A 26008-nucleotide genomic window follows, 5' to 3' on the forward strand; every position below is an offset into this window, starting at 1 on the left:
TGACTATCCATCTTTATTTTTCTTTATTTTTTATAAAAATCTTTATTTTTTATATAGCGCTAACATATTCCGCAGCGCTTTGCAGTTTTGCAGTGGAGTGTGGGAGGAAACCCACGCAAACACGGGGATAACCTACAAACTCCTTCCTCTTGATTTCATTCCAGAGTAGAGTTGAGCGACTTTGGTCGCATCGGGTTTCGTGAAACCCGACTGAAACAAAATTTGAGTCGGATGAAACTGGTCTGACTAGGGCAAAAAAAGTCGGAATTTCGTCCGAAACCCGACCCCAAATGTAAGTCAATGGGGAATAAAAGTCTGCATTGAGTGGATGAATGTCCACACACACAGAAACACATGCACTACCGTTCAAAAGTTTACAGTCATTTAGAAATTTCCTTATTTTTTGAAAGAAAAGAACAGTTTTTTCCAATGAAGCTAACATTAAATGATTCAGAAATACACTCTATACATTGTTAATGTGGTAAATGACTATTTTAGCTGCAAACGTCTGGTTTGTAATGCAATATCTTCATAGGTGTATAGAGGCCCATTTCTAACAACCATCATCACTCCAGTGTTCTTATGGTACTTTGTGTTTGCTAACTGTGTAAGAAGGCAAATGGATGGTTAAAATACCCTTGAAAACCCTTGTGCAAGTATGTTAGCACAGCTAACAGTTTGGCTGATTAGAGAAGCTATAAACCTGACCTTCCTTTGAGCTAGTTGAGAACCTGGAGCATTACTGTCATGCCGCTCTCACCGCATTTCCCTGGGGCCGGGACTCTGCGCCGATGTCACCACTTCCCGTGTCGCGGCCGCTCCAGAGATCCCGTCGGCGCACCTCTCGCACTTGATCCTATGGCTGCCCAGCTTTGTCAAGCGTGCATGCTCTCACCTCTCTGTCCTGACTGTAGCCGCGCCATCTCCGACGTCTCTATGGTCCTGGAGGACCTAACCCGGAAGTCCCAGCGCTCATGTCCGATATCAGGAGGCCTCTTCCTGTACGAGGTGCCTGATTATTGTTGTGCTTCCTTGCTAGGCCTGCTTGGTCCCTGCTTGGCCGCTCTCCGTATTCAGGTCCCTTGCTCTGTGTTCTGGCATGCCTCTTAGCACACGCTCTGCTTTTTCCCTGTGCCCTGGTGTCCCTTAGCACACGCTTTGCTTTGGCTTTGTGCTCAGGCGTGCTTCCAAGCACGCGCCCTGCTTTGCCTTGAATCCAGGCGTGCTTCCCAGCACGCACTCTGCTTCGCCTTGTACCCGGGCATGCTTGTCAGTGCACTCTATACGCACTTCCGTACCCAGCGCGTCTCCGTGTACACGCCCTGCACTATCCTGTACTTAGCGTACCCCCGTGTCCATGCTTTACACACCTGTACTCAGCGTGCCCATGTGTCCACGCTTTGCGCTTTCTTCACTCTCTTGTATCCTGCGTGTCCCCTCCTGCACCTTGCTAGACACGCTCTCTCACATCTTTTGTGAGCCAGCCACCTGATTCCAGCAGTCGTGGTACTTTACCCCCCTGGGTCTTCCCCTGACACTCCCTGTTTAGGGGGTGGTCCTCACTAGGAGCACAACCCCCATCTGTGGACATCGGGCACTCAGACCATCCCTCATGGAGTTCTAACCATTTATGCAGACACATGCACATTTGTGGCCTGCTGGAGGCCATTTTGCAGGGCTCTGGCAGTGCTCCTCCTGTTCCTCCTTGCACAAAGGCGGAAGTAGCGGTCCTGCTGCTGGGTTGTTGCCCTCCTACGGCCCCCTCCATGTCTCCTGGTGTACTGGCCTGCCCTGTTAGTGCTTCCAGCCTCTGGACACTACGCTGACAGACACAGCAAACCTTCTTGCCACAGCTCGCATTGATGTGCCATCCTGGATGAGCTGACCTACCTGAGCCACTTGTGTGGGTTGTAGAGTCTGTTTCATGCTACCACGAGTGTGAAAGCACAACCAACATTCAAAAGTGACCAAAACATCAGCCAGAAAGCATTGGTAGTGAGATGTAGTCTGTTTCCCCACCTGCAGAACCACTCCTTTATTGAAGGTGTCTTGATAATTGCCAATAATTTCCATCTGTTGTCTATTTATTCCATTTGCACAACAGCATGTGAAATTGATTGTCAATCAGTGTTGCATCCTAAGTGGACAGTTTGATTTCACAGAAGTTTGATTTACTTGGAGTTATATTCTGTTGATTTAAATGTTCCGTTTATTTTTTTGAGCAGTGTGTGTATGTATATATGTGTATGTGTGTATATATGTATGATGTAGAGCCATCCCGGTTGGGCAGTTCCTTAGGATGAGGCGAATCTGCTCCACAGATGATAGATTTGAAAACCGTGCTCGCGATTTGCAGACACGGTTTCAGGACCGAGGATACAGTAACAGATGTATAGGGAGGGGATATGACAGGGCGAGGGGAACGGTACGTAGGGATTTGTTGTACCCCCGGGCGGTCAGTGGTGATGGAAGGGTTGGGAGGGGTGCTTCTGGTCCTACTGGCCCTATTCGATTCATTTCAACTTTCAATCATGAGTGGGACCATATGAGGGAGATTCTCTCTAAACATTGGGCCATCTTGAGTTCCGAACCATCCTTGCGTCCAACTATTGGAGATTGCCCTATGATGACCTCTAGAAGGTCTAAAAATTTAAAAGATCTCCTTGTTAGGATCCATTATGTCCCATCACAGACTAATCCATTTGGCTCCAGGTGTCTGGTTGCTGGATCTATTCCCTGCGGCCACTGTCTTGCCTGCTCGAATGTCCTGCGATGCTCTACATTCCACACTTCAGATGGTTCTAAAGAATTCCAGATTGCCCAGCGTATATCATGTGGTAGTTACCAATGTCATATATTATGCGACATGTGGGTGCCCCATGATATACGTTGGTTTGACTTCAAGAGTATTACGTGTGAGGGTGCGTGAGCATGTGCGGGGCATTCGGGCGGCCAAGACAGTGGCCGACTGCTCTACCCTCAAGACTATCCCTTGCCACTTTAAGATGTTTCACATTTGTGACCCTCAAACATCTATGGTGAGAGGAATTGACTGTATCCACCTGGGGGTTAGAGCAGGGAACTACAAGAAGATTTTAGCCCAAAGAGAGACTAAATGGATTGTCACCTTGGATACGGTGACTCCGAAAGGTCTCAATGAGTCCCTAAGTATTGCCTCTTATTTATAGTTTTATAGTCTTACTTTCTGTGCCTCTCCTGCATCCACCATTTTGCACATTTCCCCCATGTCCGTGGTTATTTTATTTGTTTTTAACCCTTTGTGTGTTTATTTTCACTCTAGTGTCACTTTTTAATTGTGGCTATTTTGGATTAATGGGATCCTCCTGGGACCTATATTGTGGATGTTTCCTCTGGACTCGTCGCTGGGCTGATATGTCCTTCTAGTGAAGAGGATATTCTGTATATGAACTTATTTCTGTGTCCCCTGTAGGTGTATGGACAATTTCTATATATACCATCTACTCATTGGGGATTTTTGAAGATATGCTTATTAACATCCATTGTCTCCGTTTTTGAATATGCCTGTGCCATCTGTCATATTACGTGGTCTCAGTGTTACACCTGTTATATGATAATTGTGCGTGTTTATACATGTTTTTTTTGTTTATTTATGTTGCCATACATGCACCAGTATATCTTTTGTCAGAAGTGTGAGGTGTGTCCTTAGATTTCGGCCGTGCGCATGTGGTTCGTGCCCCCCAGTTGCCCTCTTCATGCGACTGGTGTCCATTTGCCTCGGACGCTCAAACGGGGGTTAATCCTCTGCGCGTGCGCTCTGACGCTGGACACCTGTTTCATGGTGGAGAACCTGGTGGCAGCACGGCACATGCGCTGCTATGGCCGCTCTCATTGGTGGATACGGGTCACGTGACTCTGCATGTGACCGTTACTAGCACTACATAAGGTCCTGCAGTTCATTATAGCCTCATCTCCTTGAGAAAGCGCCTCCTGAGCGCGAAACGTACGTTGGAGGTTTGTTCCACGGCTGGGGGGTAACTGCACCACCTGGTAAGCTTTTTCCATATGACGGTCGCTGATATATGATGTACCTTATGATGAATGTTATGGATTCTACTTGCCGTCATTAGCCCTATTGCCTGATTACACATCGGCTGGTTGCCCTGAGGATATTTTGTCCAGCCTATATGGCGATTATTTGGCATTTGTAACAGCCCTTGTGTCAGCATATTTTACAAACTATCCTGGCTAATGTTATATACAGGTGCAGTCTTTTTTTTTTTTTTTTACCCCCACCTGCCTTCTTAACCAAGCCTATATTGACCTTAATAACCAGGCCATTTTTTGCAATTCTGACCAGTGTCCCTTTATGAGGTAATAACTCAGGAACGCTTCAATGGATCCTAGCGATTCTGAAATTGTTTTTTCGTGACATATTGGGCTTCATGTTAGTGGTAAATTTAGGTTGATAATTTTTGCTTTTATTTGTGAAAAAATCTGAAATTTGACGAAAATTTCTCAATTTTGAATTTTTTTTCTGTTAAACAAGAGAGTTATGTGACACAAAATAGTTGCTAAATAACATTTCCCACATGTCTACTTTACATCAGCACAATTTTGGAAACAAAATATTTTTTTGTTAGGAAGTTATAAGGGTTAAAAGTTGACCAGCGATTTCTCATTTTTACAATAAAATTTACAAAACCATTTTTTTTAGGGACCACCTCACATTTGAAGTCACTTTGAGGGTCTATATGGCAGAAAATACCCAAAAGTGACACCATTCTAAAAACTGCACCCCCAAGCTACTCAAAACTACATTCAAGAAGATTATTAACCCTTCAGATGTTTCACAGGAACTAAAGCAACGTGGAAAGAAAAAATGGACATTTTAATTTTTCCAACAAAAATTTTCTTTTAGCATCAATTTTTTCATTTTCACATGAGCAACAGGATAAAATGGATCCTAAAATTTGTTGGGCAATTTCTCCTGAGTACAACGATACCTTATATGTGGTCATAAACCACTGTTTGAGCGCACGGCAGGGCTCAGAAGGGAAGGAGCGCCATTTGACTTTTTGAATGGAAAATATGCTGGAATATTTAGCGGTTGCCATGTCGTGTTTGGAGAGACCCTGTGTGCATAAACATTGGAGCTCCTCCACAAGTGACCCCATTTTGGAAACTAGACCCCCCAAGGAACTTATCTAGATGCATAGTGAGCACTTTGAACCCCCAGGTACTTCACAAATTGATCTGTAAAAAAAAAAAAGTACTTTTTTTTTCACAAAAATTTTCTTTTAGCCTCAGTTTTTTCATTTTCACATGGGCAACAGGATAAAATGGATCCTAAAATTTGTTGAGCAATTTCTCCTTACACCGATACCTCATATGTGGTCATAAACCACTGTTTGAGCGCACGGCAGGGTCCAGATGGGAAGGAGCACCATTTTCTCCTTTTATCCTTGCAAAAGTAAAAAAAAAAAAAAAGGCCTAAAGGAAAATTTTTGTGAAAGAAAAGTAAAAGTTTATTTTTTCCTTCCACATTCCATTCATTCATGTGAAGCACCTGAAGCATTAAGAAAATTCTTGAATGTGGTTTTGAGTACCTTGAGGGGTGCAGTTTTTAGAATGGTGTCAATTTTGGGTATTTTCTGTTATATTTACCCCCCAAACTCACTTCAAATGTGAGGTGGTCCCTAAAAAAAATGGTTTTGTACATTTTGTTGTAAAAATGAGAAATCGCTGGTCAACTTTTAACCCTTATAGCTTCCTAACGAAAAAAAAATTTGTTTCCAAAATTGTGCTGATGTAAAGCAGACATGTGGGAGATGTTATTAGCTATTTTGTGCGACATGACTCTGATTTAAGGGCATAAAAATTAAAAGTTTGAAAATTTCAAAACTTTCACCAAATTTCCATATTTTTAACAAATAAATGCAAGTTATAGCAAATAAATTTTACCACTATCATGAAGTACAATATGTCTCGAGAAAACAATGTCAGAATCACCAGGATCCATTGAAGCGTTCTAGAGTTATGCCCTCATATAGTGACACTGCTTATAATTGAAAAAATTGGCCTGGTCACGAAGGCAAAAACAGGCTCTGGTTAATTTATTAACTCTTTCTGAGGGTCTTGGGGAGAAACAGCAATACCGCTACTGATTTTTCACGTAAATTTTGCAATGTTACTTTATTCTCAGGGTCAGACTGACATCAGTCATCAGGGCATTACTGCCAATACTGGTGTATAGGGCAGGACATTATTTTCTGGGTCAGTACTATTATAGTGATTAGCAAATAATATTTTTTAACGTTATTTTACTCGTGCCTCTTTTCAAAAATAAGTACTTGTCTTATTTTTTCATCGCCGCCTCTCAAGATCAAAAGAATATTGGATATTTTAAGACATTTTTAATAGATTAGAGTAAAGTAGGGCACAGCCAAAAGAGTATACCTTGTCATGATGGCAGGATGAAAAAATATTTTGGCCAAAATAAAAGTTGATGGCTACATATGTGATCTGGTGTTCGATGGGAACTGTTAGGATACTGGCAGCGCTTTGGAAACAGTGCATGTTCGCTGCGTCCAAAGCTCTGACGGCTATTGAACGCAGGTGAATTCGCATGTGTTCACTGAACCATGCGGATTCACCACGTCCAATAGATTGTATGGGTGAAATTTCTCTTGCGCAGACTCGCGTCTCCACAAGAGAAATTAGCATGCTGCGGTCTGAAGAGACGCGCCGCATGTCTGTCTCCGCGGGAGAGCCATGAGCATCTCAGAATGCATAGTGGGCATTGGATGTTTTTAAATCCCATCCACTATGATGTAACAGATGGACGCTGCGGGTTGGACGCTGCACAAGTATGCAGCGTACAACTCGCAGCGTTTACTGATCGTCTGCTCATACCCACCTCTCTCTCCCTCCCCTTCTGCTCTTTCTTCCATCTCTTTTGACATGTGCCTAGGTGACCTTTGGGACTGGATATCTGGAGGATCATCTGGACCATCGATAATGATATATACTATTGGCCCGCACAATTTATGTCCCTCGTATATATTACCCTATGATCGGTGGCCTTAAAGCCTTTTTAATTTGTTTTTATCTGCATTACTGCATACTTGTATTCTCTGCACTTACCAGACATGCATTTTATATCTGTTTATACCTCTTGACACACTCTAGATGGCTGCCGCACTTTGCGCATGCGCCGTGGATCCCCAATTAGTGCGCATCTCACAAGGCATCCTTCCGGTTCAGTGCGGGTCATTGACGTGACAGGAAGTGTTTTCCTTAGCCCCGCACTGTATCCTGGATGGCCAGATGTGACGCGTATGCAATGGTGTGTATAGAAGGAAAGAGCGGGCACCACTACATATATGCAATAATCAATGTAAAGGGTGCTGCCTGTGTGCCAAATACAAGATGTGTAAAAGATAGAAAAAAGACGGCACACCAGGGCGCACACACCAATTAAGGATGAAGTGAAAAAAGCTTTATTGTAACAAAAATTATGCACACATATTAAAAACATTTAAAACACTAAAACCAGTGGTAGACTGTGTAATACATACAGAAAACATATGTTGACAATCAGAATAATCTGCATAGGTACCAAAAATAGTGACAAAAATATGAGAGTTATAAAACAGTAACCATCCATACAATGTATATAGTCCACTATTGATACAAATATATCTCTATGGTTTACAAAAAAAATGCCTGTCAACATATGTTGACGATGATATCATCTTCCCCTGATGAAGCTACATGGCGTAGCGATACGCGTAGGGACAGGCAGTACAGCTTAATATCTTTTGGTGAGTATGGCTATCTTTGCATCATGCGATTTATACAGGATTTTATAGAGCCATGCTACTAATAGCTCACTATTCTGATATTGCCTGTGATGTGTTCCACCATGGGTGAAATATTTTAACATATATTGACAGACATTTTTTTTTGTAAACCATAGAGATATATTTGTATCAATAGTGGACTATATACATTGTATGGATGGTTACTGTTTTATAACTCTCATATTTTTGTCACTATTTTTGGTACCTATGCAGATTATTCTGATTGTCAACATATGTTTTCTGTATGTATTACACAGTCTACCACTGGTTTTAGTGTTTTAAATGTTTTTAATATGTTTGCATAATTTTTGTTACAATAAAGCTTTTTTCACTTCATCCTTAATTGGTGTGTGCGCCCTGGTGTGCCGTCTTTTTTCTATCTTTTATGCGTATGCAATGGTGGACCCAACCCACATATGCTCACGAGAGTGCGATACCAATCATCCACACCTGGAAAGGTTCCCTTTATATATTATAAGCATGGGAGATAGTACACATAGCCCCCAGAGGAAGCGCACCACACAAAACGTGTGTCGGGGCTGAGGCATCACCCTCTCTCTCCCACATGGGTAAGCACTAGTCATTTATTACACTTTATACCTATGAAATGTACTGTAGATGCAAACTCATATTCTTGGTTGCTACCTAATGCTATCTCTTTGAGGTACATGTGCTAACTTACACATGTGGTCAAAATTGTTGTTACCGCTCGTTTAATGACAGAAAACCTAAAATGGTCACAGAAATAACTTGAATCTGACAAAAGTAATAATAAATAAAAAATATGAAAATGTGACTCATCATGGCATCTTGGACATCTGTATTACCTCCTGATGAACCGTGTTGACGGGGAAACGTGTCGGGGTGCATCCAACTCGTGCTAAGTTTACTCCCTATTATTTATCTCTATGATCTACTGTCTAGTTTAATATTTGGTCTGTATCAACTATATGTGCCAAACTCATTATGATGGGCCATGTTGTGGATTGTTTAAAGGGATGCATTGAACCCATACTAGATTTTGGCCCTTGACTATCAATATCATTGCAATTTCTTATATGTCCTTTTTGTATACTAATTCTATGCCAAAAGCATTCCAATATGTGCAGCATTGTTGAGTACTACGTAGTCATGATTTGTGGTGGTTTTTTTTTTTTATATTTTATCTTGTTACCATTAAGATACCCACAGGATATTCATATGAAGTGTATTTGGATTTAAGAAAAGACTCTCTTCATTTCCATCCTATATGATATTGTTTTCCAACCTATATTGATATAGCTGTGATTGGCAAGTGAGGGATAGTCCACGTTGAGTGGGGGCGCCAAAAAAAATCGTTATTTTGGGGTGCCAACCTCCACAGCTATGCAGGAGCAATTTTAGGCCTACTGTAGGGAATCTATAGGCAAACTGATTTTTTGTTCAGTTTATTCTTTGGGTATCTAACCCTGTTTTTTTCCACTGGGTAGGTGTTTTGTTTTTTTAATATTTATTAGTAAAAGTTGTTTTATGGGGAAATATATGTTCACATGTGAGTATAATAAAACTTGTTGTTCTTCTCTTTCAGATTAGATCGGGGGCTTATCTATAGCATTACAGAATGCTGTAGATAAGCCCCGAAAGTCAGTGGCTGCAGCTTATTGCGGAAAAATGAGGTGACAGGTTTCCTTTAACTGTACACAATAACAGTAATTTTGATTAGGGGTGCCCAACATGCCACTGCACAGTATAAAGAACTATATATAGATTTGTATATATAATTTCACACTAGGTTTAGGGTATACTTCATGTGGCCACACTCAAATTGTTACGATCACATAAGGATGTTTCTTAATCATTAAATATAAATCAGTGAAAGACTTTGTTTCTTACACGTACCTGAAACTCGAGCACTCTTTCCACTTAATTTATTTAATACATGTAACACTAGCCTTTTCAGCACTGGAACTAAACTGTCTGGATTGGGCTGAAATACAGAAGGGTTCTTCCTCTGTTCTTTGTACTGTGCCTCTTCCACAGAGGACATTATTGTATGCTAATTGCATCTATTATATACTACTGTATATGTCAACAGGTATCTTTTGCTTTGTATATTGGGAGGCGCCTGCATATCGCAGTATAGGCATTAAAGGGGTTTTACCACGATAATAAATCCATTCTGAGTAAAAGATCATGGAAAAACAATAAACTGTTCATATACAGTTCAATTTCAAAATTGCAATATTTTCCTATTACAGCCGGCTTATGATATATTTCGTTCTCTTGCTTTGGTTGAGCATATGCAGATGTTTGCTCTGCAGTAAATAGTTAAGTGTGAGCAAATACCTGGGAGCAGAAATCCACTGTGAGGCGCTCTCATAATACACGCAGAGAGCAAATTGGAGAATAGCCTTTACAGCGAGTGTTTTTCTATGCTGCTGTCTGCCTCTACTATCACCGAGAACCCACAGGGAAAGCTTCTTCTATGACTGACTGCTTACAAAATTGAGTTATTATCGTGGTAAAACCCCTTTGTAACATCACTGCTGACATCCGTGCATGGCTCTCCATACCCCACCTTGCAGGGTCACCGACTCCTCAACAGTGAGTTCTGTCCCCTGCTCACGGTGCATACTTCCTGGCGGCATGCTTAGGATGGCAGCGCCTGCACGTCCTGATTGTTAAGGCATGCACGCACTGTTTCTTTATGTGTCCCCAGCCTATTGCTGAGAGGCACTGGGTACTTAAATCACCTCCACCTGTTGGGAGGGGTGTGAGAAACATGCTCCTTCAATGTGTTTGCAAATGTTGAATTGCCAGGTCCCTTCCTGTTCCTGCTGCCATGTGTCCTGAATACCCAGGCCTGAACCATAATCTGTACCTGTATCTGTTATTTCGTGTGTCTAGCACCCTGGGGGCTGAGTACCCAGGCCCGAACCCTGAACCTGTACCTGTGTCTGTCCTTGTCTGAATTAGAACCTACCTGTACCTGTTTGTATCCAAGTATGGATCTTTCCCTAAACCTGCTGTTTTTGTACCTTTATTTATCCTTAAAACCTGCAGTGTCTGAATCTGTTCCTATCCCTAACCCCTGCAGCGCCCAACCTGTACCTATGCCAAAAACCTGCAGTGTCTGAACGAGTCCCCATCTCTAATCTGCTGTTGCTGTGTAAAATTAGTGTTTAGCAAGTACACTTGCTACTTCATCGTAAGAACCCTGTGTGAACTTGTCCCAGTCTGTCTTGTCTGAATGTGGCGCCCCCAGGAGTATGGTCGCCACAGTGGCATTACCTCCCTCCTAGGGAGAGTGATGTCATGCCTGGGAGCAATGAAGGGGTCTCTTTATTAGGTAGTTCCAGCACACAGCACAGTTCCTACTCCAGGCCAACAGAGGGAGCTCTGAACCTAACTGCAGAGGAGCTGCTCTCTGTGGTCAGGAATAGGAAGTTAGTTAGTATGGACAGGGAAGAAGGAGGATGTGGGAGAGGAGCAGGGGATTGGAGCTATAGCAGAGCTCATCCCCAAGCTGAAGCACAGAGACCGGACGCAGGAGTCCGAGGTTGTGTGGATACTAAAGGTCCCACAGCAGAAACCGGAGGAACAAGAGGCTGTAAATGCTCTGTTCCCAACTGAGACTCGATGACGCAGTAGCAAAGTGTGAGCCAGAGATGCCATTAGGGGCAGTTTATGAAGGAGGCTACAGCTACCTGTCATGAGAGTGGAGTTCTAAGTAACAGACCGAAAGAGGAACTTGTGTGGAGTTCAGAACCACAAGTACTTCAGAATAGTGCAAGAAAAGGAGACCTCACAACTCGCCTACATAGAGAGATTCCTAAATTGCTTTCAGGCTTATCAACTCCTGTACCATCTGTAATCTGAATCCTGGACTGTACCTACAAAGCACAGTAAAAGGTAAAAGAAACTGGACTCTCTTGTGTTCTTTGAATTCTTCCTGCTTCACCTCAGCACTGCTACATCTCTTGCTACCTACTACTTCCCTATCCCTCAACATCTTTCTCATCTGCCCTGGGACTCAGCTCTGCCTGTGGAGAGCTATTAGACCTCTGCTGCATCACACTATCAGTCCCAGAGGATCTGCACTGCAGCGCTGGTTGCCTCTGACCAGATACCAATGGTGGCGTCATGAATACTCTTTACAACAACTCTTTACTTTCATTCCCTTGTAAATACACCCCTTTTATTGGACGCCCAGGGCCATGAACCGGGTCACCGCCTCTGTGACACTGCCTCTTTAAGAAGCGGCCCGGTACCGAGTACCCCACTGCTCTGGCGGGCGCTCCAACTGTGTCACGAACAGGATATCGAAGCCCGGTGTCACCGGGTACTGTGCTATAGACTGAGTTCATTCTCTGGTCCACCAGTTGTGAGTTCTCCTTCCAGAGTCCCTCTGGTGGTAACAGGAGATAGTGAGGCTGATTTAATCAGTAGAGATCTGCCACCTGATAATGAGGATGACGATTGGACCTCAGGAATCTCACTGGATTTAAGACAGCCGACGCCCTATTCTGGTGCTGGTGATTCCTTCTGGCTTGTCAGGTCTTGGGTTTCAGCTCTCTTCCAGTCATCTAAAGCTAAGTTTTTCTGCTAATGTTCACACTTGACTTTGTTGGTCTATTCAGTTTTTTGTGTGGTCAGCCAGCTCCGGCTGGGGCTGCGCTGAATTTCCACTCTTATTTATGTGTATTTGCCAATTTGCTTTTTGTCCCTTTCTAGATTGGCCTCTTTTTGCTCTGTCTCAGAATATTTCAGAGTGCTGATATAGTGGGAGAAGTCTAGTGACTTCAGGGTTAATTTTGCTGTCAGAAGTGTTGGACATTATTTTTGTAGGGTTTTTTGCAGATTGCAGACAGTGTCTTTCCTTTCTAGTTAGTTTGGGCCCCATCGTTTGCTCAGCCTATTTTCCTGCCTGTGTTTGTGCTTTCATCTTGTTTCACCGTCAATACATGTGTGGGGGCTGTCTTTCCTTTGGGGTCTGCTCTGGGGCAGTTAGTTTTCCCCTTTTCATGCTTCAGGCTTATTTAGTCTCCGGCTGTGACGAAGCGTCTAGGAACATTGTAGGTACGCTCCACGGCTGCTGCTAGTTGTGTGGTTAAGATCAGGGATCTGCAATCTGCATAGTTACCAACCTCTCTGGTTTTCTGTGACAGCTTGTTTTGCTTTTTTCTCCTCCGTGACCCATTTATAACAGAATCACCAGCCATAGCGCAGATTCTAGGGTACTCAAAAGCAGGAAAAAGTTGTTAAAAAAGAAAAAAATAATAAAGTGTCAGAATTTTTTTTTTTTTTTTAATATTTTTTTTCTCTGGGGCCGTAGGAGGATTTTTTTTTTCTTTTTCCTAATGGAGATTACACAATTGTCTGATCGTGTGGAGCAGCTTGCTGCTGAAGTGCAGGGAATTTCCACCTACCTCATTCAGTCACATGCTGCTGAACCTAAGATCCCTACTCCTGATGTGTTTTCTGGGGATCGGTCTAAATTTCTGAATTTTAAGAATATTTGTAAATTATTTCTTGCCTTGAAGCCTAACTCATCGGGGACCTCTGGGCAGCAGGTTAAAATTGTCATCTCCTTGCTGCGCGGCGATCCCCAGGATTGGGCTTTTTCTCTGACACCTGAAAATCCTATTCTGACTAATGTGGATGCATTTTTTCAAGCCTTGGGGTTGTTGTATGATGAACCTAATGCTGTTGATCAAGCTGAGAGAACCCTGTTGGCATTAAACCAGGGTCAGGATTCTGCAGAGTTATACTGTCAAAATTCCGAAAGTGGGTGGTCCTTACTACATGGAATGATAGTGTATTGGCAGCTTTCTTTCGGAAGGGTTTATCAGAGACCGTAAAAGATGTTATGGTGGGATTTCCTGTTCCCTCTGGTCTGGATGATTCTGTCATTAGCCATTCAAGTTGATCGGCGTTTACGTGAACGTAAAACTACACGGGAGGCGCTGCCAGCTTTTGAACAAACGTCTGAACCTATGCAAAGTGATGGGGTTTTGTCTAGGGTGCAACGTCAGGAGTTTAGAAGGCGTAATAAGCTGTGTTTTTTCTGTGGAGATGCCTCTCATACTATTTCTGTCTGCCTTAAACGAGAGAAATGTTTTGCACACACATTTGCTGTGGGCAGTGTACAACCTAAGTTTCCTTTGGCAATTACTCTGATCTGCTCCTTATCCACGTTTTCCACGTAGGCTTTTGTGGATTCAGGAGCAGCGTTGAATCTGATGGATTTGGACATTGCTAAACGTTGTGGTTTTTCCATGGCGCCTCTGCGGACGCCTATTCCTTTGAGGGGTATTGATGCTACTCCTTTGGCAGAGAATAAACCTCAGTTTTGGACCCAGGTGACAATGCAAGTTGCCCCAGACCACCAAGAAAATTGTAAATTTTTGGTGCTGCATAATTTGCATGACACTATTGTTCTGGGTTTTCCTTGGTTGCAAACTCATAATCCAGTTTTGGATTGGAAATGTGTGTCTGTGGTGAGTTGGGGTTGTCAGTGTGTTTTTAGGGACGCTCCTGTTTTCTCCACCTCTCCTCAGTCTCATGATATTCCTGATTATCTAACCGATTTTTCTGATGTATTTAGAGAGAGCAAGTCTGCGTCTTTGCCTCCTCATAGGAGTTATGACTGTGCAATTGAGTTGATGCCTGGGTGTAAATTTCCCAAGGGTCGGCTTTTCAACTTATCAGTACCCGAACATGATGCTATGCGATCATATATTAAGGAGTCGTTGGAGAAGGGTCATATTAGACCATCCTCGTCACCTTTAGGTGCTGGGTTTTTTTTTGTGGCCAAGAAAGATGGTTCATTAAGACCGTGTATTGATTATCGTTCCCTTAACAAGATGACGGTTAAATACCAGTACCCGTTACCTCTGATGTCCGATTTTATTCTCGAGAGTTAAGAGTGCCTGCTGGTTTACTAAGCTTGACCTCAGGGGAGCGTATAATCTTATTCGCATCAAGCACAGGGATGAATGGAAGACGGTGTTTAATACTCCGGAGGGACATTTTGAGTTCTTGGTGATGCCTTTTGGGCTCACTAATGCCCCTTCTGTCTTCCAGTCCTTTATGAATGATATTTTCCGTGACTTTGTGGATAAGTTTTTGATTATCTATCTGGATGATATTTTGATCTCTTCTAGTGATTAGGATTCTCATGTGGAACACGTCCGGACTGTGTTCCGGATTTTGAGGGAGAATTCCCTGTTTGTTAAGGGATCGAAATGCCTCTTTGGTGTACAGAGGATTTCATTTTTGGGATTTATCTTATCTCCATCGACTATTGAAATGGACCCGGCCAAGGTACAGGCCATTTATGATTGGGTTCAGCCTACTTCTTTGAAGGCCCTCCAGAAGATTTGGGGTTTTGCTAATTTCTATCGTAAATTTATAGGTAATTTTTCTGGTATTGTCAAACCACTGACTGATCTGACCAAGAACGGCACTGATGTGCTGAATTGGTCTCCTGAGGCTGTTTCAGCATTTCAGGAGCTTAAGCAGAGATTTACTTCAGCTCCAGTTTTACGGCAACCTGATGTCTCACTTCCATTTCAGGTGGAGGTAGATGCTTCTGAGATTGGTGCAGGAGCTGTTTTGTCCTAAAAAGACCCTGTGACTTCTAAGATGAATCCCTGTGCCTTCTTTTCTCGAAAGTTCTCCCCATCTGAACGCAACTATGACGTGGGGAATCGGGAATTGTTGGCCATGAAATGGGCATTTGAGGCGCGGAGACATTGGTTGGAGGGAGCTAGACATCAAGTTGTGGTCCTCACCGATCACAAAAATTTGATTTATCTGGAGTCGGCCAAACGCTTGAATGCTAGACCGGCTAGATGTTCCTTGTTTTTCACGCATTTTAATTTTGTGGTCTCTTTTCTTCCGGGCACTAAGAATGTTAAGGCAGACGCCCTTTCAAGGAGTTTCTTTGCCGATTCTCTTAAAGTGACCGAGCCTACTACCATCCTAGGTGAGGGGGTAGTTCTTTCTGCCATTTCGCCCGATTTGAGACGTGCCCTGGAGGAATTTCAGGAGGATAAACCTGAGCGTTGCCCTATGGGAAAATTGTATGTTCCTGACCAGTGGAGAAAGAGAGTGATGTCTGAAATTCATTGCTCCGCTTTGGCTGGTCAGCCAGGTATTTTTGGTACCAGAGATTTGGTGAGTCGGTCTTTTTGGTGGCCTGCCTTATCTCGTGACGTCAGGAATTTTGTACAGTCCTGTGGGACTTGTTCTCGGTCTAAACCCTGTTCTCGTTCTAGTGGGTTGCTGATGCCCTTGCCAGTGCCCAAGAGGCCATGGACCCATATCTCAATGGATTTTATTTCTGATCTTCCTGTCTCTCAGAGAATGACTGTTATCTGGGTGATTTGTGATAGATTTTCGAAGATGGTCCATCTTGTACCACTCCCAAAGTTGCCATCTTCCGCTGAGTTGGTGCCCTTATTTTTACAACAGGTGGTTCGGTTACATGGGATTCCTGAGAACATTGTGTCCGACAGAGGAGTTCAATTTGTTTCCAGATTCTGGAAAGCCTTTTGTTCCAATCTGGGAATTCAGTTATCCTTCTCCTCCGTGTTTCATCCCCAGACCAATGGACAGACTGAGAGAACAAACCAGACCTTGGAACTTATTTGAGATGTTTTATATCTGCTGATCAGGATGATTGGGTCTCATTTTTGCCCTTGGCCGAATTCGCACTGAACAATAGAGCTAGTTCTGCCACTTTGATGTCACCCTTTTTCTGTAATTTTGGGTTTCATCCTCGATTCTCTTCAGGGCAAGTGGAATCTTCGTCCTGCCCAGGTGTGGACACTGTGGTTAAGAGAATGCAGCAGATATGGGACCAAGTGGTGCATAAGTTGTCACTCTCTCAGGAAAAGGCCCAGCGATTTTCCAACCGGCATAGGACCATTGGTCCCCGGGTTAAAGGGTTAAAGTGGGTGATATGGTTTGGTTGTCGTCTAAGAATATTCCTATGAAGGATGCATCTCCCAAATTTAAGCCAAGATTTATTGGACCTTATAAGATTTTCGAGATTCTAAATCCTGTTATGTTTCGATTGGCTCTTCCAGTTACATTCAAGATCCATAACGTATTTCACAAATCTCTGTTGAAGAGGTTTGTTGAGCCAGTGGTTCCTATGGCAGCACCTCCTGACCCTGTGTTGGTTGAAGGCAATGTGGAATATGAGGTAGAGAAAATATTGGATTCTCGTTTGGTTAGACGGAGACTCCAGTATTTGGTCAAATGGAAGGGTTATGGTCAGGAGGATAATTCTTGGGTCTCTGCCTCTGATATTCATGCCGATAGATTGATTCTTGTAATATGTGTACAATTCTAGTATTGCAGTATTTTGTAATACGAATATAGGATTGCGCACTGTCACTTTTATGATGCACTCTTGCACTTTATATCGCTATCTGAGATGTCATTAATGTTTTGTTGTTGTTTTTATTATCTTTTCGTGTTTTACTGAGCACTTGATCACTGCAGCCCTCTTTTATAATTTGGGCTGCATTAACACTATATGTATTCTATATGGGCCGATTTTTATCATGCCGCTATGGTCTTCATTGCAATGGCGGTTGAGGTGCGCATGCGCACTTTGCTCCACACCCCTCCTACTCTCCTCTGTGGTTATCTATAGTAGCTTGGCGCGCATGTTTATGGCATCAGCAGGTGGATTTCCACCTACATGCGCTCCGCTTACTGACGGCCACGGAGGTGGGAGGAAACATTCCTGGCGTGTGATGTCATCGGCGCGTGCGCCCAGCACACCGGCATTGATTGGCACCATTATATAACTACAGAGATATGGCATCTCTTTGCACCCCATTTGAAAAAGCATCCAACGCAAAACGTGCGTCAGGGGGTCACAGGAGGGCACAGTGGTGTACTTGTGATTATGGGTAAGTGATATTTATTTTGATGCAGATGGGCACACTGATTTGCTAGTTGTTCCGGACAATGTTGTTTATATGTGCTCATGTTTCTGTATGGATACTTTGCTTGGGATTTATCCTGTTGTACTGTATTACCGATATGCATATTGTATAACTCTTGGTCGCAGTATCACCATGTGTACCCCTCTATTGGCCGTAGTATTCCTTCTTTCTTTTTGATTGTAAAAGCCCTAATATCGGTATGTACATCTTGTATATTTTTAAAATTATTTGAATTAATAAAATATAATTATTTTATTGGATGGTGTTTCTCTGCTCCGTTTTCTCTATGTATATCATTCTAATGGGAGCATTTCCATTTTTTTCATTTGTTGGTAGGCATTATGCCTTATTCTTTGGAGTGAAGTTATTTCTTCAGCATTTACTATAGTTAATTTATGCTTATTTTGACTTTTGTTTTCACACTTGATGATGTCATTGTCTTCTCCAAAACTTATGAAGACCATTTGGAGCACCTGGCTGAGGTGTTTGAAGCCCTGTCCAATTTTGGCCTGAAAGTGAAGCCATCCAAATGCCACCTCCTGAAGCCCAAAGTGCAGTACCTAGGCCATGTAGTCAGCGCAGAAGGCGTGTCACCGGACCCTGACAAAGTCACTGTCATCCGGGACTGGCAGAAGCCCAGCAGCCTGCATGAGGTACGTCAATTCCTTGGGTTGATAGGCTACTACCGAAGGTTCATCAAGGGCTTCACTGAAATAACCGCACCCATGCAAAATCTTCTCGTGGGCTAGCCCAAGAAAGCCAGAGAGAAGAGTCCTACATTTGACTGGAAATTGGCTCTCACAGTGTTACTACCGCTGCCTGTGCCCTTCTCACCGGCCCGGGATACGCCACTGCCAGCACCATGCTCACCGCCGCCGCTCCGGGCTCTGCCGCTGCCAGTGTGATGTTAAAATATATATGTGTATGTATTCCATATAGATCTCACTTGCATGCTATATACTCATGTACTCATATACTCATATATACTCATATGCAGTTATAGATATATAATCACAGCTAACATCTCTAATGTGTGACCTATAATCAACTGTTCAGAATGGCCTAACTAATTCATGACCCAGACTAGTGCAAGCCAGATTAGCTCCTTGGTACTTTCCCAGATATCGAGAAGAGGAAGTAACAACAGATGTTTCAAGCCGATATCGGAGTTTTGCTGACAATGCAAGACAATGCATAGGAGTAAATCATATGATGCTAAATCACCCTCATGTCGGACACGGCCATATTATTATTATTATTTATTGTTATAGCGCCATTTATTCCATGGCGCTTTACATAATAAAAACAAGTACAATAATGTTAAACAATACAAGTCATAACTGGTACAGGAGGAGAGAGGACCCTGCCCGCGAAGCCTCACAATTTACAAGGGATGGGTGAGAATACAGTAGGTGAGGGTAGAGCTGGTCATGCAGCGGTTTGGTCGATCGGTGGTTACTGCAGGTTATAGGCTTGTCGGAAGAGGTGGGTCTTCAGGCTCTTTTTGAAGGTTTCGATGGTAGGTGAGAGTCTTATATGTTGTGGTAGAGAGTTCCAGAGTAGGAGTGATGCGCGAGAGAAATCTTGTATGCGATTGTGGGAAGAGGAGATAAGAGGGGAGTAGAGAAGGAGATCTTGTGAGGATCGGAGGTTGCGTGCAGGAAAGTACCGGGAGACGAGGTCACAGATGTATGGAGGAGCCAGGTTGTGGATTGCTTTGTATGTCATGGTTAGGGTTTTGTACTGGAGTCTCTGGGCAATGGGGAGCCAGTGAAGGGATTGACAGAGGGGAGAAGCTGGGGAATAGCGGGGGGACAGGTGGATTAGTCGGGCAGCAGAGTTTAGAATAGATTGGAGGGGTGCGAGAGTGTTCGAGGGAGACCACTGAGCAGGAGGTTGCAGTAGTCAAGGCGAGAGATGATGAGGGCATGGACTAGGGTTTTTGCAGATTTTTGGTTGAGAAATGAACGGATTCGTGAAATATTTTTGCGTTGAAGTCGGCAGGAAGTGGAAAGGGCTTGGATATGTGGTTTGAAGGAGAGATAAGCGACAAGGATTACCCCGAGGCAGCGAGCTTGTGGGACTGGGGAGAGTGGGCAGCCATTTACTGTAATGGATAGGTTCGTTGGGGGGGTCACATGAGATGGGGGGAAAAATGATGAATTCTGTTTTGTTCATGTTAAGTTTCAGAAATCTAGCGGAGAAGAACGATGAAATAGTGGACAGACATTGAGGGATTCTGGTTAGTAGGGAGGTGATATCTGGTCCAGAGATGTAGATCTGTGTGTCATCAGCATAGAGATGATACTGAAAGCCATGAGATTCTATGAGCTGTCCCAGGCCAAAGGTGTAAATGGAGAAGAGCAGGGGTCCTAGGACTGAACCTTGTGGGACTCCGACAGATAGGGGGCGAGGTGAGGAGGTGGTGTGTGAGTGGGAGACGCGGAATGTCCGGTCTGTTAGGTATGATGAGATCCAGGATAGGGCCAAGTCTGTGATGCCAAGGGATGAGAGGGTCTGTAATAATAGGGAATGGTCCACTGTGTCAAAGGCAGCCGACAGGTCCAGGAGGAGGAGGACAGAGTAGTGTCGCTTGCTCTTGGCGGTTAAAAGGTTATTGGTGACCTTAGTAAGGGCAGTTTCAGTGGAGTGGTGTGACCGGAAGCCAGATTGTAAGCGGTGGAAGAGGGAGCAAGAAGAGAGATGGGAGGACAGTATATGCCATATATGTTCATTTACTCAAATAGCCAATAAGATAAGACGTTCAGCCTTATGTTAATTGAGTAACCACTCCTTTCTGTACAAAATAACACCATGTATGTGCAATAAAATTGGCAGAGTCCCGCTGGAATGAGTTGCTGCTAACAAGGTGGTTAGCGTCTTCCTTTCCGTTGAGAGCTCAATGAGACTCTGTTCTAATTAGGACAGGCCGCAGCACACACAGATATATATATATATATATATATATATATATATATATATATATATATATATATATATATATATATATATATAAATTTCCACAACATTTTTGGCGCCCAACGTTGGGCAGTGGACGAAACTAAGGCCTTGGCTCATGGGGATGGAGATTTGCGCAACTCCATAAGGTTATCTTACCTGAATGTTCCCTGTACTCAGTCCGGGTCTGTACCTCTAGCCGGTCAGGTGTGGTCACCACCGCATTCCCAGGTAGTGTAAAAATCCACGCCCTTATCAAAACCCTATGATAAGCCAAGGTGTCTGCTGTGGTCCTGTATGTTTGACACCAGGTTTCATACCTATAACTAATCATCACAATAGATACAAAAATTATAATCAGACAACTCCCTATTATAATAACACCTATAAAAGACCTTCTGAATTCAAAATGCCCAAAACGGTTTTTACTCTAACGAGAAATCACACAAAACCATTGTTTTTGTGCAAAAATATACAATCAATTTTATTCATATAAAATTCATATCATCACAAATCCAATGAGTGTATATATAGGGTGGAAACCGCAAACCACTCAACACAATGTGCACAAAATCTTAACCAGTAAATAACGTCTGGTACAGGGTATAAATACAAAAGGATTTTAATGAATTACTGCCTCATGATAAAGTGCCTGTGCATAAAACTGCTCATCTATAATAATAAATGCGCTAAGCAGCTTCCGGGTTGTAACAACTTCCGTCCAGTTGTAACTGGTGACGTCACAGCACACCTCTTGCCATGTTAACCCTCAACACACCACTCCTCCTCAACACACACTCCTCTCACCTTTCACCACCTCCACTCACGTCCACTCACTCTTTCACTCCACATACGACCCTTTCTCTCACTCCGTCTCTCATACTCACGCCGTCATCGCCGCTGATCCACGATCCCCGACATCTTCTTCCGCCGGCGCCATCCTGGATCCAGACGTTGTCCACGCCGGCGACATGTTCTTGCGGCGACGCCATCTTGAGTATCGTGAAATCCTGCGATACTCAAGATGGCGTCGCCCGCAAGAACATGTCGCTGGCGTGGACGACGTCGGGATCCAAAATGGCGTCGGCGAAATCTCACGATCCCGTTAATGTGGTTCTGTATGTGTCTAGATCCGGGAGAGAGCTGGTGAAACAGTGGCTGATAGTGCTTGTGGTTGCTGGGAAGCCAATAGCAGGACGTTGAATCTTTCTGACTAAGTTAGGATGGTCCCCGCACACACACGGAAGGTTTTAACGTAGGAGGGATATCACAGGTGAATTCCTCTGGGTAAGCTGTCACGGTTCCCACACACACACGGATGGTGTCAGCTTTAAGGCGGTGTCACAGGCAAATCCCTCGGCTGTCACGATTCCCGCACACACACGGATGGTGTCAGCCTGGAGAGATATCACAGGCTGATCACTGGAGAGATTATCACGGTTCCCGAGAGCACGCGGATGGTGGTAATCTAGTGGGATATCACGGTGCCTATCTTCCATGACGGAGGGTGATACATCCCGGCGCCAACCAAAGCGCCACAGGTGATTGGCAGTTATCTGCTACTAGCAGCTGTTTGACTTATGTGTCACAAAAGAGGGCTTTGAATTCTCCCCGGAAGTCTATGTGCATCAACCTGTGAATTCACTGCTGTTCTCCATGAAGATCTGAAGCAGAAAGAGTTTTTTTTTTTCCTTTTCTTTTACACTTCCTCTTTTTCTTTTACACTTCCTCTTTTTCCTCTTCCCAGGGTGCGTGTCTGATATATTTCATATTTGTCACATCTGTTTGTGTGCTGTGGTTTTCACTGATCATTCTTTGCTCTTTGTTTTTTGGTGAGGATTTTTGGGAAAGCTGGGTTGTTTGAGCTGTATATATGCTATTATTCAGCGTGCCCTTTTGTTTTCAGAGACGCTGCTTAGTTGCTAAACTGAGAGAGACAGGGCAGAGGAAAGAGGAAGTGTCTGTCTTGCATCTTTGCACGGACAGAACAAAAAAAATATATATATTATTGGAAGTTGTACTGAATTTTGAATTTTTGATTTCTTTTTAGAGTGTTTTTTTCCAAGATTTTACCAACTTTTTGCCCGCAAATCAGTGCTAAAATAGCTACATGATAAAGCCAAGGCTGGGGAGGTCTGGACTGAAGATGAGTTACAAGCTATTTCTATTCTTGAAGAATTGGGGAATGAGCATCAGGATTTGACGCCTACAGGTAATGACAAATTTCACCCACCAATTCCCAAGAAATTTTACCCTCTCAATTTTTACCCAAATATAGAGCTTTTTGTCAAGCTTGTAACTAAAGAATTTGAATGCTTGGGGCAACTTGGCTTTAGGGACAATTTGACATCCGCCCAAAGAACAGCCCTGCGGGAACTAAAAAACCTCAAAGGGGTTGTCATAAAACAAGCGGACAAAGGGGGTAATGTTGTGGTATGGCCAATCCAAATGTATGAGAGGGAGGCCTTTAAACAGCTTAGAAATGACACTTGTTATAAAAAACTGACCTTCAATCCCTCCTTGAAATTCAAAGGACAACTGCAAAGTATTCTAGATCAGGCCTTTGATAATGGTGTCATTTCTAGGGATTGTAGGGATAATTTGGTGCCACTATATCCAAAAATCGCATGCATATATTTTATACCTAAAACTCATAAAAATGCGACTGTGCCGCCTGGACGTCCAATTGTCTCCGGTAACGGTAACCTTTGCGAGACTATTTCAAAATATTTGGATTTCCATCTTAAACCACTGGTAACCGATCTCCCATCCTTTAAGGACACGGGGGATGTACTGAGGAGAATCGAGGGTATACCCCTCGATTAAGGATATGTGGTTAGTCACCCTGGATGTGGAATCATTGTACACATCAATACAGCACCGAGATGGAATTAGAGCTGCCAAAATTTTCCTCTCCATGTCTGAATACGGTTCTAATTTTATGGAATTTCTATTGGTCCTTTTAAGATTTGCCCTGGAGCACAATTTTTTTTATTTTCAAGCAGAGCATCTATTTGCAACAGCAAGGGACCACGACGGGCGCGGCATTCGCATCCTCATATGCGAACCTCTTTATGGGGATGTGGGAGCGGGAGATCTTTTTCTCCAAACCCATAGCACATATTGAGAGGGTCCTGTTCTGGGCCCGCTACATAGATGACATACTCATGGTTTGGCAGGGCCCAGAGCAGGACCTTCTCAATTTTGTTTAGATGCTCAATGACAACAATATCAACATCAGCTTCACTTGTAAGCATAGCCAGACTTCCATCGACTTTTTGGATATTAAAATATCTGGCTCTCCAAGTGGATTTTTGGAAACCAACATCTATTGAAAGGACACCGCCGTCAATTCGCTCCTTCATGCTGCGTCCTCTCATCCCCAGCCTTTAATTACGAGTATACCCAAGGGCCAGTTTTTGAGGGCAAAGCGTATTTGCTCTAGCCAGGAAAACTTCACTGAGCAGACCAATGATTTATTTTGTAGGTTTCAAGAAAGGGGATATTCACGCAGATGCATTAAAAAAGGACTTAAGGCGACTGATAAAATTGACTGTGCAGAACTTTTGAAACCACGCAGCAAGGCTGCAGAAGAATCTAAGGTGAGGTTTATTACAACCTATAGTGCTAACTGGCGTGGCATGAGAGGCATATTGGAAAAATTTTGGCCCTTGTTGCAGGTGGATCATAATCTGGCCAAATATTTGCCAGATCACACATCCATCACCTATAGGAAATCCCCCAACCTCAAAAATCATTTGGTTCGCAGTTACTATCCTGGACCCAAAATTGAGAAAGCATTTGGATCAAAAGGAACCCCATGGGGATTTTTTTCCTTGCGGTGATTGCATTGCTTGCCCCAACATGATACGGGCTACCATCTTCAATTCCTGTGATGGTAAGGTTTCCTTTTCAATTACGCAAAATATCTCTTGTAATTCTATAGGGGTGGTCTACTACGCCTTTTGCCCATGTCCTAAGGTGTACATAGGTCTTACATATAGACCCTTAAAAACCAGAATTAGGGAGCACCATCGCGACATAATTAATGCCCTGGATTTCGAGGACGTTGCCTCTCTTAAACCCATACTGAGGCACTTTAGGATGTTACATGGCTGTGATGCAGGCCTCCTGAAGGCCTTTGGCATTGACAAAATCCATATTGATGTTAGGGGGGGCAATTGGAGGAACGCACTTGCCCAATTAGAGCCGCGTTGGATTTATAAAGTCGGATCGGTACAGCCGAAGGGTTTAAATGAGGTTCTTAGTTTCACTCCTTTTTTATAGCTCTGTTTGTTTTTTTCTTTTACATGTATTTAATTAGTTTTTATCTTTACAGAATAATACTATATCCAGTTGTGCTGGTGTGTTTTGGTTCTTGTCCTTAATGAAGCTTTGACTGACATCATAAGAACACTTCGTCATTCTGCTCAACGTCGCTTCCTCTGGAGGAATTTTGATTTGAATTATATCTTGTTCTTATATACATTTCATGGAGTGGTTATGTATCTATGTATTTTTATTATATATACTCTTATGCCATTCCATGTTTGTATATTATCATATATATGAATGTCACTGTCATTTCATGTATAAACCCTTATTCATACAATTATGGTAATATGTCTTATGTGCACTTATAATATTTTAACCTTGATTTCACACATTGCATTATGCACATATATGCATTTTATACATATTTTTCATTGAGTCATATATAGAATAAATTCTTTTTGATCGGTTTAACAATTTCTCCCTTTTTTTCACCCCTTTCACATTTCTTTCTTTCTTTTATATTTTATACCATTTATCACTTTGGCACTTATTGCTATCACCCTTCACTTCTAATATTGCTGCTTTAATCACAGAACTGCGGCTGCGTGCGCTTCTCTCCAGAGCCTGCACCCACGTTGCTGTGGCTACGCCTCTCTATGCAGTCACTTCCTTCTTCCTGCTCTGACATGCCAGGCTTCGCATGAGGATGATACACTGTGATATCAGGCAGGAATCCTGATTAGAAGCGCTGCCTCACAGCTGCTGCTATTAGCATTTGCATTCATAAGGGCCTCAGCCATCACACCACCTCACCTGCCCCTTGAAAAAGCTAACGCGAAACACAAGTCGTGGTTTTCAGCTGACTCCCCCAAGGTAATGTGCATTCACTAATTTGCCTATCTTCCTATTCAGAGCTATTTGCCTGTTTACACTCTCAGTCTCCTGTCTGCATCTCATGAATGCTCATTACATTTGCACTACTTC

At 43.2% G+C, this 26008-nt stretch overlaps 1 protein-coding gene and 1 long non-coding RNA gene across 2 annotated transcripts in view; one reads left to right on the forward strand and one right to left on the reverse strand.

Moving 5' to 3' along the window:
* RTN4RL2 (reticulon 4 receptor like 2) overlaps positions 1-26008 on the reverse strand; it is a 134365-nt gene that overhangs the window by 37322 nt on the left and 71035 nt on the right. The window lies entirely within an intron of this gene.
* Positions 22804-25379, forward strand: LOC141100033 (uncharacterized). Its single transcript, XR_012234576.1, has 4 exons — positions 22804-22961; positions 24237-24351; positions 24430-24647; positions 25089-25379. It is a non-coding gene; the product is annotated as an uncharacterized lncRNA (long non-coding RNA).

Source organism: Dendrobates tinctorius, unplaced genomic scaffold (genome assembly GCF_039654945.1).
Source record: "Dendrobates tinctorius isolate UK_male_01 unplaced genomic scaffold, ASM3965494v1 ptg000103l, whole genome shotgun sequence".
Lineage (NCBI taxonomy): Eukaryota > Metazoa > Chordata > Amphibia > Anura > Dendrobatidae > Dendrobates > Dendrobates tinctorius.